This window comes from Pseudoliparis swirei, chromosome 6, assembly GCF_029220125.1.
Source record: "Pseudoliparis swirei isolate HS2019 ecotype Mariana Trench chromosome 6, NWPU_hadal_v1, whole genome shotgun sequence".
In the NCBI taxonomy this organism is placed as follows: Eukaryota; Metazoa; Chordata; class Actinopteri; order Perciformes; family Liparidae; genus Pseudoliparis; species Pseudoliparis swirei.
The window spans coordinates 5,960,669-5,978,236 of record NC_079393.1 but is presented as its reverse complement, the minus strand read 5'-3'; the positions used below and the strand labels follow the sequence as shown (position 1 = coordinate 5,978,236).

Below are 17,568 nucleotides of genomic sequence, written 5' to 3'. Positions count from 1 at the left end.
GAGCCATCACACCTTGGTGGGAGGAGCCAATTACCTTTTTTCTCAGGCAGCACACATTAGTTACATCAATCCTCATGCATCGCCTTTCCTGAGAACCCTTCGACATTCTCTTGGACCCTCGTCTTATGTGAGCTCTTTTTGAACTAGATAACTTGATAAGGATGCACGATTAAAACAAATAATTGGATTAAGGATCATTCAAGCATTAAATGTACTGCTGCTGACACTGAATGACACATTTTTGGCTCAGGCAATTTACTGCTTCTGTGGTCTCTCTTATGTGATTATTTTTTGGGGGGTAACTTTTATTCTTTTAATGTTTTTAGTATTTTGTTGTTGTAACTTTTAGCTTTTTTTAAAGTTTATTTTGTGTGTGTGTTTTTCAGCTTTTACAACTCTGAGGGGAATTCAAAATCTCAATGTCATTAGCCTGGCAAAAAAAAGTTGAGGAAAAATTACGAAATAAATTAGGGTTACGATGAATATTATTATACGAGAACATGAAACTTCATTATTGATCTTTACCAAAAACAGCTCACTGAGCATATGACCTTCAATCAGTGAATGTAAAGGTGATCACATCCACTGTATGCATGGGACACACTGACATCTCATCTCCTGAGCATAACGGTGCATATTACAGTAAAAGACTATCATATTACTCAAACTAGTTCTCTCTCTCTCCTTCTCTCTCAAGCATAAACAATTATTGTCAACAGCATGTTTTCCGTTCCCATAGCATAAACAATAAAGCGATGCCGAGGCATATTTAATAAGCCCACCGCTGCCTGACTCAGCACCGAGGACTAAACAGTGCTGCAGACTGTCAGCCTCACACTGGGCAACATCTGTCCTCTGTTGCCGCGCAAAAAAAAGTGCCTTCCCTCACATTTATTGTGGTAAAGCAGCAATATGACGGATAGACTCTGGACGGATGAACAGACAGGGGGGGGCAACAAGACGACGAGAGTGTCGGATCATCAAAACACGCCGGGCCATATGCCGCAATATGCTAACGGGGACGGGAAGAAACCCCCGAGATCAAACTTGAATACGCACAACGAGGAGCTTGAAGCGCGCCGCCGCATTGTTTAAGATGCGTTACGTTCAGGGGAGGCATGCCTGATGTTGTTGTGTGTATAAATAAATAAATATATGTATATATCTTACTGCCCCCCCCCCCCCCCCCGTCAACAACTCTTCTCGGCTCGCGCGCGGCAGAGCTCAGCCGCTATGCGCGCACACTGGTGAGCAAGTTATGTGCATCCCTGTGTATAAATGTATATATCCGTCTTTTGTCATAAATCTTTATGTTCTCACAAAAATATACCGAGAATATCGGTAATATGTGATTAATCATGATGAATCCACAGAAACCTGTGATTAATTTGATTAAAATTTGTAATCGTTTCACAGCCCTATTATATATATAAATATATATATATATATATAAATTAATATATATATATAAATGTATATATATATTTATTTATATAAATATATATTTATATATAAATATATATAAATATATATTTATATAAATATAAAAAAACAGTCATGTCGTGGCTAGTGTTACATCTGAGACCTTCTCCTATTCCACTTATTTCAGAGGGGAAATATGTGTTCATAAAATGAATAATGCTGCTTGTCCTCTGTCTGTCTGACTGTATGTCTGCACACGATGACACACCGTGCCACAGAGCCACTGACCCGTCACTCACCAGTTCAACATCAACCTGATTAACATTCACTGCTGAAGGGAAGTCTTTGTTCCTCATATTTGTGCATCCATAGGGACCCTCGCAGTTATGAATGAGTGTATTTCGACTCGTTCGGTAGTAGCTGTGAAAAAAATCATTTGCATGTGTGATCTTCGCTGCTCACGGTGAGGCTGTATTGTACTGACCTCCGCCTTCACCCCAATCACCACCACCATCTTTTATTATTAGAGTGCACCAGGGCTGCATCCCATGCCACTCCGGCGTGGGGGCCCGCCGTGCACGCTTGTTTTCCTTCGTCTCCATAATTAATCGACCTCGATGAGCTCAGAGCTGGAGACTAATTGGCCGGTTAGGGATCTCCTTCGACTTCACGTTTTAAATGATTCACTCTAAATACCGTTTGCAAAAAAGTCGCCGTAGAGCCACTCAGAGTAATCCTAAATATGTATTAGTCCTGAAATATTCCATCCATTTTCATGTTAGAAATACTTAATTTCCCACCATTTTGGCTGGGGAAAAAAAAGAGGGATGGCAGCCATGCCAACCACTTTAAAAATAATCTCTAACATCAATGTGTTTGTTTTTTAAGCATTTGAAATATCTGTAATCATATTCTTAACTCATGAATAAGAACTTTCCACTATATGTGTTTGTCATTTGTAGGAGCGGTCAGTAAAATCAACGCGCATTCTTTCGTCGTGTCACTTCAATATTTTCTATTTCAGAACAACAAAAACATAAATTAAATTCATGTTAAGAGAAAAATCTTGCTTAGTCTTTGAAAAATACTTTGCCGAACATACCCGGGTGACGTCTACATCGAGTCAACGCCCCCTGACGTCATCATTGCATCATCGCCATCATAATCTTTTCTTTAATATGTCAATATAACAGTATTTCAGCATAATTTGATCTATGAGCAATAGCATGATTATATAGTGTACCCTCACGGATGGGAGACGGTGTCGATGAACACAAATACATCAGTGCTTACGACGAGTGAATAACTAAACATGAACAATGTGAAGATTCTCAATCCGATTACACACTGTAAACCCGAATAAGTTAGTAGAACTCAAAAAATTTGAGGCAATATATTGCCTCAAATTTTTTGAGTTAATGAACTTTTTTATTTGATTTTGCAGAACTTAAAAAGTTTGATGACTTGCTACTTGTACCTTTTGATTACAGCTTAAATTAAAGTGTTAATTTAGCTCAACTCAATTATTTTCAGTTATTAGTACTTAAAATGTTCAAGTTTTCAAACCACTGGAATAAGTTCACAGAACTTAAAAAAATAAAGTACACAACCACACCATTTCATGTTAACCAAACTCAATGTTTTCGAGTTCACATTAGTCAAATGTTTTGAATTTGTTTACTTAAAAAGATAAGACTCGAAACTTAATTTTTTGTGGCAATTTATTGCCTCAATTACATTGAGTTTAACAAACTCAAAATTTAAGTCATGAACATCTATCTATTGAACAGTATTTTCTTGCACTCACATTTAGCACACTGCAATATTAAAATAAATAATTTGAAAATATACTTTAATAAATTGTAGAGCTTAAATTTAGAGCTGGTGACATAAAACAATACCAACATTTTTTTTACAGCGAAAAAACACTGCTCTTGGCTTCCTGAGTATATAGTGCAGCATTTTGGATTAAATACAACAGAACTGTTTCAGAACATTTTCAGGAAAAAAAGAAAAACTTCCATCTTTATAGAGGCTGATCATTTTAATTATTTGAATGAATATGGGCACAACAAATAAAACATTTCAACTTTGCAACCAAAGTTAAACTTCCAAAATAAATTGTATCTTTACGTTTAAAAGATAATGATGATCTTTACCGCTATAGTGGGTTAAATATTGTTGATAAATTGACATTAACAGGAAACACGTACATGAGGCATAAAAGAATTTAAAAAAAAATGTATCTGCACAAAGATAACAACCCGAGAACCATGACCTCTGCCTTTTTTTCCTCCATAATACACAACACAATAACATACATGAACAGATCACATGATGGCGCTGCATTGCAAAGCTGCAAGACGTGATCATAGACCTTTTAACTTGAACATGTTGAACCTTTTATAATGGTATACCGCTGCAGCCTTCCGTTTCTAGGTCATCAAAACATTCTTGAGGGTCTGCAACTTCGGTGACAGTTTGCCACTTTCTAGGCCAAGTAAGATCTTTTGAATGAACTCAAAAGTCTTGGTAAGTGCTTTGGGGTAGCTGAGGTGTAGTGCATACATGAATCCAAAGACTACCAGGAAGGCATCACCAAGTCTGGGGAGACTAACCATGACATCACTTTCAATAATCACAGAGATTTTCACAGGGTGGTAGTGAACTGCACTTGTGTTATTGTCACTGGTGACAGTAAGGAGGCCCACTGCAACCCCATCAAGCTCTGGCTCATCAGACTCGTCCTGAATGAATGAAAAAGAGATACCAATCACAAACTAACACATGGAACAGCACAGATGACATAATGTATATTTCCTTAACCAAGTCCCAATGAAAACAAAGGCCTCTTTTACAAGGGAGACCTGTGTCTCATTGTAAGAGGGGAACAACATAAGATCCATGTTCTGCACACAAATCAACCAAATTACCAGAGAATCCAAGTGGTGAGAGACTGAAACCAAGCTAAAGGACATTTACAGGAACATGTTTTACTGAACATCTTCTCACTTGCCAATACAGTTCCTTTGTAGTGAGGCGAAAACAAACTACACCCGAAAAGTGTATGGGTAGACTAAACAAAGGTAAGTCCTAAAAGATATTAGTATTTTGATGAACTGTTTACATCATGCACACGTAGAATCTGTTAGTGACTTAAGAAGACTCACTGTGCAGGTTCTGAAGAATCCAGATACATCCTCGCACAGATAGACAGGGAGGCCGTGGAGAACAGTCGTACGTTTGGTGTGTATGTCCTGGTTTTCCTATTCAGATAAAAACACATTTGTACATTTAAAATAATCCATTCAGAACATATGGCCACAAATAACCTGTTCACATCTTTAATGCAATCAAACAAATGTCAAACACAGAGTGGACTAATTGCAAAATTCACAAAGCTCATTTGAGTCATTGAACCTGTTCGAAGTTCCACCGGTTCAACCTATGAAGTTCATCGTGGATTTTTAAAATTTCAGCCAGAGCATCTGCTGTCTTTCCAGTTCTTGATGCCTTCTGCCTAAATAAAGTCATTAGTCGTGGAAGATGGCGGTCAAGCTCAGCATAGAATCGGTTGGGCAGGTTCTGATTGGTTATCCTCTGGAACTCTGCATACAACTACATTGAAATAACAGCAACAAATAAAAAAACATTCAATTTGAAGAATCTAGCACATTTATTAAGCCGACAATAGCGGTCAAATGAATAAGAATCACAATTTTCACTTAAAGAGAGATGATCCATATTACCTCAGAAGATCTGATTCAAGTGGTCTACTATTTCCTGAATAGCTGTGTTCGAGACATGAAGGATAGCCTGCATCTTTAGAAATAAAGAAGCTAAATTTGTTTTAAGTTGATTTCTTAGACTGCCAGTGTCACACTGATCACCGTTCCCACTTCTCTGCTCTGGTCTGGGCATTCTTCATGCGAATCACTAGTTTCCTCAGAAATACTGGCTTGAAGAATATGGGGATCCTCACTGACAATATCAGTTTGAAAGTCAGATGCAAGACCTGCTTGGTGTTCTCTACTTTTATGAGAATTGAACGAGGAGTACACATTTGTGATATAGCTACAATCCTTATATGGGCATGTCACCGTTTCATGATTTTTCAAATGCTTTCTGAGATGACTGAAAACGGCTGAATTAGAAAAGGGTTGCTGAAATGTGCATAAGGGGCATTTGAATAACACAGGCCCCTGACTGCTCTGTACAACTGCTAGGTTGTGCTGTATGATATCTTGATAAATGAGTACTCAATGAATTAAGTGTCTGAAACGTGCAAATGCAATCGGTGTAGAGGCATGGAAGAGGGCTGATTCTGGAAAAGTGGCTGTGCTGCAGCCTACAGTGTCTAAATAACTGTATTCTGGAGGTGCAAGAAGCTGCGCACAACTTACACTTCCAGATCATTTTGGAACCAGCAACCTAAAAGGCAAAGAAAAAAATGACAAAGTTTAGACCAACATCTAAAACTTTTAAAACAGATTTACTATTACTTACTAATTAATATAACAAGTTAATTACTATTAGCTTACCAAAACATGATCATGGACTACAGCTAACACTGCTTTAAAATTGCATGTGTTCCATTTTTGTATGCGATTTAAAACTAAAAGTAAATATTTGATTTGAAAGAACACTGACTAAAAAGGACCAGTAACTGTTTCCTATTCATCAGAGAAGAGAAGAAAATGAAAGACTGAGTTTTGAATGCTATTACAAACATTTTTTGTCACGATTTTTCTCATTCTAAAAATATATAATGTGTGGTTCTTAACCTTTAAATGAGTCCAAAAATATTTTACTGGTTGGCCACCTTTTAGGAAGGCTTTTTTTTGTGGAGAGAGGTTGATGCAAATGCTATGCCATAGTACAATTACTGTCAATTATTTCATTTTATTTCTTCAAACAAGATTTTTCTGTGTTGTTCTTTGATATTTCTTACTTAAGGACTCTTCCCACAACACGTTGTGATTCCCATGCAACAGCCTGTGAGGTCCTGACACCCAGGTTAGGAACCGCTGGTATAATGCACTGACAAACATAGTTGACAATACATAATTTGTTGGTGGCATATCTAAACATTTCATTTATGCAGCTTACATGCAAGTCTCAATAACACCACCGTAAAACACTATCTATCTAGGATTTGCCATACAGGGTCTAACAATAACGTGGTTTTTATTTGACGTGCACAAAAACAAAAGAAATGCCAGAGATGCGAGTGACGTGAATAGTCAAGCATAAACACCGGGCGCTCCCCGTGAACCAACAGAAGCACGGGAGATCACTGTCAAGTTACGTTAGCTAGCCGCGATGTTCTCAGTCGAACAAGGTAGTTTAGTGGAACACCTCGTGCTCCTCCGCTGGTACGTCAAGTTACGTTAGCTTGCGCGAACCGACGTCGCCAGCTATAGTACCTTAGTACACGAGGAGCGTACGTTAGCCAACGTTAGCCGCCACTTGTCTCTGAGCTCAAACCAGCCACTGCTTAAGTTGAGAGACAGACTCCGGGAGAGGATTGGAGTCTCGTGAGTGAAGCAGACGTAGCTAGCTCGTAATGTCTCTCGCAAAGTCTAGGAAATTATTTTAAGTTTTAGTTTTTCGAGGTTTGGCAACTGGCTGATTGTAACATAATGTAACTAAACACATTACACATATTAACGTATATATAAAAACACTTAAGATCTCACTCACCTTGAAAACAGTCCGAGTCGTGATGACACCACAGCCTCGTGCGAAAGGGTTCAGGACGAAAGTAAAGTAACGACTCCCGCGAAATCCCCATAATGCACTTTGATAACGGCCAAAACACGTGATGACTCCAAGTTGATTTACACTACAAGTTGAATGTGAATTTTCAGCGTTACGTTTTATTTGTCGTTGATATGTTACTAGTTATTTTGTATTATCATGACAACTTCAATAGTCTTTTATGATACTGACTAAAAAACAACTAAAAGCACATTTTACTGTGTATTTTACACTTTTATTGTATTTTAGCATGTGATTTAGGTTTATTTTAAAATCATCCATATTTAAAACAATAGAAATAACAGGACTTTATCATTTGCAGCATATAATTACTAAATTCTATTACGTTGGGCGTACGTTATGTTTTACAAAATAGTTCCATTTAATCAAAATATATTAGTTAAAATTACTCAAAAAGAAGAACATGTTCCACCAACTTGACATATTTAAGTTAGTAGAACTTTCTCTAAAACGTTGAGTATACACTACTTAATCTATTTGATTAATTTGGACGTTCGGGTTTACAGTGCATGCATTTAGATTATGTAAGCATTCAAATTCATAATTTACGGCGGAAGCTAAAACACGGCGGTCCACGCGGGCTCCATGTGCTGATCCTGGAAGACGTAAAGTCTTCCTCCCGGTCGCCGCTCACCGACCCGCCGACCGACTCCGAAATAAATCCTCTGTTGCAACGTCGGTGCAATCTCCCCTTCTCTGTGTGCGCCTCTAATTAGACACACATTAGAAATGCAGTGAGAAACAATCTCATTGAGAGAGAGAGAGTGAGAGAGAGGTAGAGAGAGAGAGGAAGTAAGGTATAGGTATAGGGGTAGAGAGAGAGAGAGGAAGTAAGGTATAGGTAGTGAGAGAGAGAGTGAGAGAGAGAGAGGTAGAGAGAGAGAGCGAGAGAGACCCCGACTCAATTTGCTTGAGAAAAAAAAGTCCAGTAATGGAGGCGAGTGCAGAGCGAGGGGAAGACAAGAGGCGGGGGGGGGGGGGGGGAGGGGAGCCTAATCTTAAACCAGCTGTCTCTCCATCTCCAAACCAAAAGGTGCATCAGGATAGGCCGAGCGGCCGGCAGCAGGTGTGGGAAGCTGCGACCTGTCATGTTTTGTTTTATTGCGTTCGCCTGTTTTCCGTGTACGTTGATGCCTGCTGCGAGCGGGAAACCCAGCGGGACTCGCTGAGAGCGCCGATTAATCAGCGCGAGTCGGGCGGCGTGCGTAAGCAGTTCCCTTCACCACCACACCACCCCCCCTCTGCGAGCGAGGCATTAACAGAACACACCGACGGGGCCAACGTATGCGGAGATTAAGCCGTTCATCTTCAGGCCGGTTTGATTTAATACCTGTAATCGTTTTAGGATGCAAAACATTCATCTTTTTTTTGTATTTCCATTTCTTGTATATATATAAATATATATATACACACATGTATATATGAATATTATATATATGTATATATAAATATATATTCATTTATATATATATAAATATTCATTTATATATATATATAAATGAATATATATTTATATATATAAATATATATTCATTTCTATATATATAAATGAATATATATTTATATATATACACACACAAACGCCATCATTGACCACCTTAAAGATGTAAATACATTACAGAGCCTTGTTTTTTCAAGATGTGTAAAAAACCTCTTCCATTTGTTTTGAGCCTGTTCTTCAGTATTTTTTATTATCTATATTTAAAGGGACCATGTAAAGTTAAAACATGTCACCATTTGATGCTCTGCACCAGATTGTAGCTAAATAGCTCATTTGCATCTGTCGTCCCTCGACAGACCACAACAAACATAAAAGAACAAACAGTCCAGGATGAGACACACTACCACAGTATATAGTTTACATTATGAAGTTAGTTTGGACCGTTGTTAAATATACATCATATACAGGTTGAAGGTGTCATTAGTCAGAGGGTACTTTTTTATAAAGTGTTGATTTTAAGCCCATAAATCATGTATTGCAGCATCCTTCCACATCTTGTCATCTGCATCCCACTGCAGGCGTGAACAAGACTAACGAGTCAATATTATAATTTTTTTACTCCAGCTTTCACTATGACAGTAAATCTGTCGCTAAATCAGTTTTGTATTCAAATCAGTGCAAGTAAAAATCTTTATAATCTTCAGCAAAGAAAAGTAGTTACCCTTGTTTTAATATTCACCATTTTACTAGTATACTATGTTTGTAAAGTCTGCAAGGTAATTATAACGATCCGCGATGGAAACTGCCATTTAACCCTCCTGTTACCTTTAGGTTCAATTTGACCCCATTCAATGTTTAATGTCGGTGTTCTTTCGGGTCAATTTGACCCCAGGCTGTTTTTCACTGCGTCAAACATATAAGAAATATCAACTTTTTTATATATTTAAAGGGCTATTTAGGTAGTCAACAAACAAACATAAAATACCTCACACTTAAACTTGGAAAACAATATTAATTCTAATAATTTTCTGGAGGTTTTAATTGCTGGGGTCAAATTGACCCCTAGGGTAAAATATGTCAGTAAATATAAAGGTAACAGGAGGGTTAAACATTGAATGGGGTCAAATTGACCCTAAGGTAACAGGAGGGTTAAACAATGAATTCATTTAGTATTCTTACGTAAGACATTAATTGAAGTTAAACATGTTGGTTACCGTGATTAAAAATGAAAATATTACACCTGCAATGTAGATTTACAAGACTTTACACAAACTGTTTACACTTGTCGAGTTCCCACGTCAGCTGGCTGTGAATGGACATTACACATTTACAGTTGACTGAATCCCATGGTCATAATAACTATAATTAACTGAAATACAGGTTGAAAAATGTATGTTCGAGTTAAAAGAGGTAAGAGGTCTTTAAGAGATTAAAAAGTTCATATAAAATGCAAAAAAGAGCCCAAATTGCCTAAAATACATCTCCTGTGTAATCACTGTGAAGTGTGTTTCCCATATGACACAATACAAGTTTATTTCAGAATCAGAATCAGAATCAGAAACAGTTTTATTGCCAGGAATGTTTACACAAACGAGGAATTTTTTTTGGTGGAAGGTGCAACATTTGGACATGACAAACAAACAACAATCAACACGACAGAAAGACAACAAATAATGTGAAAGTGTTTGGGTGTGTGCTTCAAGTGGTGTGTTTTAGTTAAAAGTGTATGTTACGCGTGGCGTGTGTTTAAGTTAAAGTGCATGCAAATAAAGTGGCATGTGTGTGGAGGAGGCCTCAAGTTAAAGTGACGTGTGTGGAGGAGGGAAGAAGAAGGAGGAGGGAGGAGGAGTGGGAGGAAGAGGAAGAGGAAGGAGCGGGAAGAAGGAGGAGAGAGGAAGGTGGAAGAAGAGGTGGTAGTCCTGGGGGTGACAGTCAGTCAGTCCCGGGTTCCATTGATGAGCCCGACTGCCGACGGGAAAAAACTTTTGGTGTGGCGGGTGGTCTTTGGCATGATGGACGCAGCCTCCTCCCGAGGAGGGACTCGAACAGGAGTGTCCAGGGTGGGAGGGGTCAGCGACAATCTTTCTGGCCCGCTTCAGTGACCTGGAAGTGAACAGGACCTGGAGGGAAGGCAGATTGCAGCCGATAACCCTCTCGTCCGAGCGGATGATGCTCTGCAGCCTGCACTTGTCTTTGGCTGTGGCTGCAGGGTGCCAGACGGTGATGGAGGAGCAGATGATGGACTCAACGATGGCCGTGTAGAATTGTACCATCATTCTCCCTGGCAGGTTGAATTTCCTCAGCTGCCTCAGGAAGAACATCCTCTGCTGGGCCTTCTTGGTGATGGAGCGGATGTTCAGCTCCCACTTGAGGTCCTGGGTGATGATGGAGCCCAGGAAGCGGAGGGACTCCACAGCGTCGACGGGGGAGTCCCACAGGATGAGAGGGGCGGGTGGGGCTGCATTCCTCCTGAAATCCACAACCATCTCCACTGTCTTCAGAGCGTTGAGCTCCAGGTTGTTCTGGCTGCACCAGGTCACCAGGTGGTCAGTCTCCCACCTGTAGGCGGTCTCGTCCCCACCAGAGATGAGTCCAATGAGGGTGGTGTCATCCGCGAACTTCAGGAGCTTGACGGACTGGTGACTGGAGGTGCAGCTGTTGGTGTACAGGGAGAACAGCAGAGGGGAAAGAACACAGCCTTGCGGGGAACCTGTGCTGGTGGTCCGGGAGCCTGAGACGTGTTTCCCCAGCCTCACGTGCTGCTTCCTGTCGGTCAGGAAGTCTGTGATCCACCTGCAGGTGGAGTCGGGCACCTGCAGCTGGGAGAGCTTGTCCTGCAGCAGGGACGGGATGATTGTATTGAAAGCAGAGCTGAAGTCCACAAACAGGATCCTGGCGTAGGTTCCTGGGAGTCCAGAAGCTGGAGGATGTAGTGAAGGACCATGTTGACTGCAACGACTACAGACCTGTTGGCCCTGTAGGCGAACTGCAGGGGGACCAGGAGTGGGTCGGTGATGGTCTTGAGGTGTGACAGGACCAAGCGTTCAAAGGACTTCATGACCACAGAGGTCAGGCGATGGGCCTGTAGTCATTGAGTCCTGTGATCTTGGGTTTTGGGGACGGGATGATGGTGGAGGCCTTGAAGCAGGCTGGAACGTGGCATGTTTCCAGGAGGTGTTGAAGATGTCGGTGAACACCGGAGACAGCTGGTCAGCACAGTGCTTCAGGGTGGAGGGGAGACGAGTCCGGGCCCGCTGCTTTGCGAGGGTTCTGCTTTTTAAACAGCCTGTTGACGTCTCTCTCCAGGATGGCGAGGGTCGTCGCTGAGGAGATGGAGGGTGCTACAGAGGTGTGAGCCCCTGATGGGCTGGGGGAGGGTGGGCTGATGGTCTGTGGCTTGTTGATGGGGCTGTGGGGGATTGTCTCAGGACTGCTCCATTGTCTTTCAAAGCGGCAGTAGAACTCATTGAGCTCGTCTGCCAGAAGCACATTGTTCATGGAGTGGGGTGATTTGGGCTTGTAGTTGGTGATCTGCCTGAGCCTCTCCAGACAGAAGCAGAGTCGTTTACTGAGAGCTGCTGTTGCAGTTTCTCAGAGTACAGTCGTTTAGCATCTCTCACCGCCTTGCTAAACCTGTATTTGGACTCTGTGTACAGGTCCTTGTCCCCACTCCTGAATGCCTGGTCCTTCTGCAGTCTTAGCTTCCTGAGCTCCGCTGTGAACCAGGGTTTGTCGTTGTTATAACTCACCCTGGAGCTGGATGGAATACAGCTGTCCTCACAGAAGCTGATGTAGGAAGTTACAGCCTCTGTGTACTCATCCAGGCTGTTGGTAGCAGTCCTGAAGACATCCCAGTCAGTACAGTCCAAGCACGCCCAGATCCTCCAGAGCCTCACTGGTCCACTTCTTGAACTTCCTCACCACAGGTTTGGAGAGCTTTAGTCTCTGCCTGTATGAGGAATCAGATGAACCATGACGTGGTCAGAGTTTCCCAGTGCAGCTCGAGGGACGGCGTGATAGGCCCTGCTGATTGTTGTGTAGCAGTGGTCCAGAATGCTCTTCTCTCTAGTAGGGCATTTAATTAACTGTCTATATTTAGGGAGTTCGTGGCTGAGGTTTCCTTTGTTAAAATCCCCGAGTACAATAACTAAAGAGTCCGGGAAGGTCCGCTCCACACACCGTATCTGTTCAGCGAGGGTCCGCTGTGCCTCGTGCACGTTTCCCTGCGGCGGCATGTAAACTCCGGCCAGGATGAATGAAGCGAACTCACGTGGGGAGTAGAAGGGTTTGCAGTGAATGATAAAAGATTCCAGGTCCGGCGAACAGTGCTGTAGAATCACCGTTACGTCGTTGCACCAGCCGTTGTTGAGGTAAAGCAGATTCCTCCACCCTTTGTTTTCCGGAGAGCTCCGTGACCCGGTCCGCTCGGAACAGCTGGAAGCCAGCGAGCTGGAGCGCAGAATCTGGTATCGATCCACTTAGCCATGATTCCGTAAAGCACAGGACGGAGGATGAGGAGAAGTCTCTGTCTCTCCCCACCAGCAGCTGGAGTTCGTCCAGTTTGTTGCACAGTGAGTGGACATTTGAGAGAAATATGCCCGGCAGCGCTGTACGAGATCCCCGTTTCCGTAGCCGTACAAGCGCCCCTGAGCGTTTCCCTCTCCGGCGGCGTCTCACCGCGTGGGCGAAGGTGAGCACACCTTTTACAAAAATGTCCAGTAACTCCACAGAAGTTTGGAGTTTATCTTGAATTAAAGACGTCGCACGTGCTCCGACCTTCCTGTACTTCACTGGTATGACTGTAACTTGCAATGTTTATTACACTAAATATGTTTTTGCCCATGCCGAGCATGAACCGGCGAGCTTTATTCGTGTTCGGCATGATTTCTAAAAGGAAACGGTCCAAGAAATCAAAGGGTAATGGATGGATTGTCTGAAGGTCAGCGTGCTGCCCGCTAATGGGCAGAGCGTTCCCCACGGTGCCGCCGAATAACTATCTGCTCTCGGACAGCGATTTGCCACGATGTAGCAAAATTAGGATGAATCCAGAGGGCGGCCCGGGGGGGGGGGGGGGGAAGCGATAGGTTGCTTCACCTGGTCTACGATGGAATGTGAAGATTACCAATGAATTCGCCTTCAGTACAAGGTCGAGTGGAATCCCACGGGATTAGGAAGCACAGCGTGTCTTGTATGTATTGAAAAGCCATCTATTGAGAACCTGATTACGACGACCCCCGAGGTCAAAGGGGGGGGGGGGGGGGGTCAAAGGCGGATGTGATACAGAAGGTTTGACCCTCCTCACTTTGTGGGTGGTACATGCATTTGCCAGCGAAGTAAACAGCCAAAGGCAATGTTGCACACGCTGCCAAAGCATAGTGCCCAAAACCCAGCCAACAATTATTACAAAAAGGCCTCGACAGGGACACAAAGAGACAAAGAGGTGTATTTACGGACCGTAATGTAGGCAGCTAGTCTGTAAACTAGCTGAATTTGTTTGGCGGAGTCCGTTTATTCTCTTATGTTTCGTCCCAGGAGAACTAATGTCACACACACGGACCATGCGATGCGTTCTACTTTCATGAAAGTTACAGAATAAATGTCTCTTGGTTGTTGAAACCAGTGAAGTGTGAGTTTGAATTTCTTTTTTTGCTGCTGTCGACATCCACCTGGGTGGTTTTAAACTCAATTGCTAAAGAGCCACCAGCGTTGGGCGAGGAACTTGAAACTTCATTCAAACGTTACATTAATTACATTACTTTACTAATTCCTCACTTCCTGGTCTAACTAACCCAATGTGAATGTAGCCATAGCATAGGGTAACATTAGCATTATGTTTATGGATAGGTGGATACACAGATTAAGGAATGTTGGGATCAGTAAGCGTAATGCATTAATGTAAAAAAAAAAAAAATGTAATCACATTACTTTAACGACCACTACTGGACCCCACACAGTTGAAACTAGAACGGGCACTTGGTAGAGCGCATACCTTCGCATATCACAAGATTGGGCATTGAATTATGAACATGTTGGCATTAGTTGCATGCCAATTGGATGGTAAAACGAAGATGTTGACCTTTTCATGACCTTGACCTTGACCTTTGACCCGACCGATCCTAAAATCGAATCAAATGGTCCCCGGATAATAACCAATCATCCCACCAAATTTAATGCGATTCGGTTTAATACTTTTTGACTTATGCGAATAACACGCATGCACGCATACAAATACACGGCGATCAAAACATTACCTTCGCATTAATGATGGCATAGAAATACAAACCGACTAAAATGTTGTCCCTCCACTGCTTTTGCATCATATTTGCATTCCGGGAAAAGGAAAAAATTAGAAAAAAAACTGCCCTTTATATCTTTAACGATTTCAGGAAAGATGGCACCTTGCTGGGCCACACACCTTTCCTGCCCTCCATGGTGTTGCCACACAAGGAGGTCAGGCCAATTTTGGAATTAGGTCCAACTAAAAAAAAGGCCCTCATTGGAGGTGGAGGCTCGAAGGTGCAGGTGTTCTCTACATTTAAATGCCTGAACGTCAACCAGCCGTAAACATTCCATTTCCACGCCTTCAAATCGACGGCGCCGGGCGATGATCGCTCTCGCCACACTTGCCTGCATTCATCATTTGTGAGCGGTGACCTTGTGAATATCTCGGAGCGTATTCTACTCGTCTGCATCAGGCACCGTGGAGAGAGCTGGGTGCAAGGCACGGAACAGAACCATGTTGGAGGAAATGTGGGGCGGTAAATGGAGACCATTCCCATATATTTTGGCTATTCCCTGGAAATTGTACAGTTTTGGGAGAAATGTCCATGTCGTTATTGTTAACATTCTGGGCTATGACTCACCCAAGTCCTGTATGTTTCTCTATTGAAAATCCTGCTAGTAAAAAAACTTGGTCGGCGGTATTTTCAAAGCTTCTGTGACCTGAAAAAACTCAATCTGATCACCAGTTTGTAGCGTAGAACTCAGAGCTGCCTGCTAATGTACAAGCAATGAACACAATGTATATCTTGCATTTGTTAAATTGTAATAGTTTATTTTGATTTTGCACATGTACATAGAGGAAGACTTGTGCTTTAAATTAATACATTTATTCTGTGCATAATATGAATTTATTGTAGCGCATTGGGGAAAGACACCATTGACTGTATTGACTGTATGTGATGATAAAATGTGAAAGGCAAGAGGTAATGTTTATATGCATGTAGCATGGGGATGAATGTTAGTTAGTATTTCAGAAATGTTGAAGTCCGGGACGTTATTTTAATCTGGAGAACAACATATTGGACTTTTATTGTGAAGGGACTTTTTTAGTAGTTTGATCGGAAGTGACGTTGTGACCCGGGGTCGTGACGTTTGACCCCTCCATTTTGATAGCGGACTTTTAGCCAACAAGAAGGTGATGCAGGACTGAATAACAAAGGACTAACTTTTGAGAGTAGTTGATTGGCTGTTGACAACTTATACCTCTTTGTGCTGGGAGAAATCTCTCTTATCCTCTTTAATTCTCTTATTCTAGATATTCCTCCAGTGCAAACTGATTTATTCGACAGATTAACTGCGTTTGAGGACTTTGAGGCTGGAAGTGTTGCGCCTTGAGGAAAGCGATGCCACTCAAGCGAAGGGAGTTCTGGCAGTAGAGAACTGGATGGGAACAGCTTGTGTTTTGGAGACGGCGAGCAGGCGGTTGAGCCTTCGGAGGAGAGCTCCGGGGTTTGATGAATGAGGCTGCGCGGCGGCTGCAGCACTAAACTGCTTCCCTGCTCAGCTGTGGTGACAATGTGATTAATATTTGCACGGCATTGAGCTAATTCATCACGGCCACACCGATGGGAGAATACACACCGTCACATGGATGCCCGGGTCTAAGAGAGGAGAGTTGGGAACCAATTATTTCAAACCAAAATATATACAGGGAAATTATATTGGGGTGAAGAGAGTATGCCAAGCAAGGGATTGGAGAACGGGTGAGAAATGCAATATTGCTGAACGTCACCGTCGAGTTTGTGGGATAAACTTCGTGCCATACAACACCAGCTCCAATTACAGGCGTACCAGTTGTGGAAAAGAGACGCATTGCACATTTCTATTTAAATCATGCCTGTGATGGAATTGTAGTCGAGCCGTTTCAAGTGTGTGAATTCTATCAATTCTGATTTGATTTAGATGTCAAAATGGTTTTAAAGTCTGGTTACAGTGCAATAAGTCAGTTCAGTGCTCATTGGTTAGGCTGCATCCTTCAGCCACTCATCAACCCTTTCTTACTTCCTGCATTAGCAAACAAGTAAAGTTGGGACTAGCTAGTGACGACATGTTAGCATCTAGCTGCTCAAGACACCAAATATGTTCCTGGCAAGAAAGCTTGTGTATTGAGTATATTTAATTTTTTGTGCAACATCGTGTGATTGCGACGACGACTTCAAGCCGATCGCCTTCATGGGTCATCATTGTTTTGTTTTTGTTTGATTGAAGTGCGTTTAACGGCACCTGAGAGTCAATCGATGTCTAGATTGGGAGTTAGCCAGTTGTAGGTTGTGACCGATATTCTTTTTGGGGCCCCGGATATCCATTGTTAGAGACAGGATTTCCGCGTCAGTGATATTTTAATGCTCATTTGGACAATATCTTTTAAATTTGCCTCAAGTAAACCTAAATGTCAGCAGGTAACAATCATTAACAACTACAGATAGCCACATTCTTTAACTACCTAGACTTAAAAGTTCACTGAACTAAACTCCTTGGCTGTAATCCTGGCTGTGGTTGACGAGAGACGTCACTTGGCAGAGTGAGACAGCCAGCGCAGCAGCCTCCCCAAGGTCCTAGTGCCCGGGGATTATATCGTTAAGTATGATGACAGGCTATTGGATTTTAATTTGAAGGAGAAGACAACATACAAACCACAACGC

General features: G+C 42.1%; 1 long non-coding RNA gene across 1 annotated transcript; it reads right to left on the bottom strand.

Annotated features, from left to right (window-relative positions):
• Positions 1–3,470: 3,470 nt before the first annotated feature.
• On the bottom strand, positions 3,471–7,145 carry LOC130195095 (uncharacterized). Its single transcript, XR_008832013.1, has 3 exons — positions 7,126–7,145; positions 4,593–4,688; positions 3,471–4,169 (listed from the first exon to the last, which is right to left on the bottom strand). It is a non-coding gene; the product is annotated as an uncharacterized LOC130195095 (long non-coding RNA).
• Between the last annotated feature and the right edge of the window lie 10,423 nt (positions 7,146–17,568).